This window comes from Gastrolobium bilobum, unplaced genomic scaffold, assembly GCF_033153095.1.
Source record: "Gastrolobium bilobum isolate Gb01-03AN ecotype WA unplaced genomic scaffold, APGP_CSIRO_Gbil_v1 utg9509, whole genome shotgun sequence".
In the NCBI taxonomy this organism is placed as follows: Eukaryota; Viridiplantae; Streptophyta; class Magnoliopsida; order Fabales; family Fabaceae; genus Gastrolobium; species Gastrolobium bilobum.
This window is the reverse complement of record NW_026898720.1, coordinates 152,574-155,414: the sequence shown is the minus strand read 5'-3', so window position 1 is coordinate 155,414 and position 2,841 is coordinate 152,574. Positions and strand designations below refer to the sequence as shown.

The 2,841-nt window shown below is 29.1% G+C and overlaps 1 non-coding gene across 1 annotated transcript; it reads left to right on the top strand.

The window, feature by feature from the left end:
* The first annotated feature begins 2,520 nt into the window (after window positions 1-2,520).
* On the top strand, window positions 2,521-2,639 carry LOC133283586 (U5 spliceosomal RNA). Its single transcript, XR_009747811.1, has one exon. It is a non-coding gene; the product is annotated as a U5 spliceosomal RNA (small nuclear RNA).
* The last annotated feature ends 202 nt before the right edge of the window (window positions 2,640-2,841 follow it).

Sequence of the window (2,841 nt, the reverse complement as noted above, 5' to 3'; positions counted from 1 at the left end):
GCGAGATATTTTTTTAATTTTGTATTAATTACTTCATTTGAATATGGTTTTGTATAGACACGTATGAATAATTTCAGCTTCATTTGGATATTTTATGAATGCTGATAATAGAATATATTTAAGTGGTTAGATGACGATAGTAAACATGTAAAAAAAAAAAATTAAAAACATTTCCGCAGTTGTTACAAATTTTTTTTATCTGTCACATATTATATACTCCAATAAATATAAAGTATAATTTTTGAAATGAACTTTATTTTTGAAATGAACTCCCTAAAATACATGTGTGTGGCAAACAATTTTTCTAGTAACTAGAGAAAAGTTAAACCAAAAAAAAAATATCTAGTATTTTTTATATCCAATATATTTTTTCTTTATCTCTTTATCTTGAGCTTTTTGGTCCTTGAATCCACTAGTTCTTTCTATTTTTAAATTTTCTTCTGGTGCACATAGCAGAACCCTACTCAAGGAAATATTTTCTTCTTTACACTCCTCCAGTTAAGTATTTTTGGAAATTTAGAGCTTACTCAAAATTGAAGACTTACTTATATTTGGAAAACGTTACTCAATATATTTTAAACAAATGTTTTCTCCTAATGTTTCTAGCGCTCAGAGACAAGCTTTGCATATTTGAAATTGTATTTTTGCTATTATTTATGAGATGACAGAAATAAATACTTTCATATTAAAATTTTACATTATTTGGTCATATAAATTTTTTTGTATCTCTCTCTTTTTATTATTAATAATTTTATTTTTTTGGTGTAGGTATTATTAATAATTTAACTTTACCTATTTAATAGGTATGAAGAGAAATAGACATAAAAATTTCATATAATCACATCATATAAAATTTATATGAGAGAAGATCTATCCTTTTTATCCGGCTTCATAGGAACATTTATGAGATGGTTGGAGGCTCATTTTACGTGCAGTAATGATACATGTAATTTATCATCCCTGCCCCGTGTAAGTCATTAAGATAACAAACTTCTTTTGATCGGTGCAAACGAGTATCCTTGGAGTTTGTGAAGATAAAGTTTGTAGAAGGAGTGCTTGCTCTCCTACATATATAGTGCTTTCCTTTCTGTTTCTTTTGCTCTTCTCTTGGCTGTTTCAAGAGGATTTCTTCACCTTCACGTATTTCTTTTGTTCTATTATGAAACTGTATAATACCCAAATATATAAGAAAGATTGAACATTTCACTATTGATTAAGGCAGTGGTAACGGGTGATCAGCGAGGGACCCAAAAAATTATACGAGAGAAAGGCGAAAATTTATATTACTATTATAAAAAGGCGACATCAGTTTTTGGTTAAATAATCACGCTAAGAATACAAAAATACTTATTAAGAAGAACCTAATATAATTATAGATTTTTTTGCCAATTTTTTTTGTTAGATCAATTTTTTGTTTCCGGCGACAATGGTCCAATACATTCTCTATTTCAATGAAGAACTAGTCTTAAGACCTTATATTGTGTTTGTAAGATCAATTTTTTATTGTTTACCTTCATTCGTTCTGGTGTTATAATTGCACTTTTTTTTATTTCTTTAAAATCTTATTTTCTTCCTTAATTGTTATTAGCAGAAGATATAGTAAATTAATTAATGTGTTATTTATTTTTAGCATTTGGTCTCAACTAATAATTGATAACTATTATTGATCGTTCTTTTTTTCAACAAAGTCAAAACTTAAATACTCTTCTCTTGAGTTCTGACATGACAATCTATATAAATTTTTAATGATTATAAAAAGAAAATTAGATAATCAATCAATATAAAATCAAATTCTATACAAATTTGACAGGTAGAGTGAATATGCCTCACTAGCTGAACTCTTCTTTGTATACAACGGAAAAGCCAACTTTCCACATTGATTGGGAGGGAAGCAGACCAAGAACAAAACCTGCCATATATGATGGCAGGTTGAATCTGGTAAATAATAGTTATCTCTAATTAGATGCAATGAACGAGTGGAATATTTTTCTTATGAATAGTATCGCTTGTCTTTAGCTTTTTTAAAGCACTTTCAAAATTTTACTTTTTTAGACTATATTACATATCATATAATATAACATATTTTTATATTTTAGAAAGAGGCGGGGCCCACCCTTGCCCCATGTAAGTCCGCCGCTGTGGGTGATACTGCTATTACGATCCAGTTTGTGCATTAGAAATAGAATACTAGCTTTAACATGTCCACAATATTACTAATATATGGTCTCTCTCTATCTATATTTATATATATATATATATATATATATATATATATATATATAATTAGTAGTATTACTAATTGCATATTAAACAATATCAGTGTTCGTTAGTTTCTTGTTTTAATTTTTGTTTTCTTGTTCTGGGGCTATGCCCCTTATATGTAAAAAAAAAAAACAATATCAGTGTTCTCGATGAGCCAAGGTTGTAGCTGCGAAGTAAGTCCCACATCAGACAATAGAAGGAAGCTCCAGCTATCATTGCATTATATGAAGAAACACTTGCAAACAGTGATAAACACGGAGCCGTGCGGTGAGTACATAGCGAACTATTCTTTCGCCTTTTACTAAAGAATACCGTGTGCTCGTCGCTAAAAGCGGCATACGCTAATTTTTGTGAAGGGACTTTCCTTGTGGGAAGTTCCTATCTAATCCTAGTCTTATTAAAGTTTCTAATGCTTTTTAGGCCACTCTTTATAATGAATGAGGTTCTAGAACTAGATTACAATTATAACTTTTTAGGGATCTGTCAGCATAAATTTGGCATCCTCGGTAGAGGGTGATGAAAAAAATAAAAATCCTTTTTATGATAAATCATTGAATTAAATTGGCATCTAATTAAATA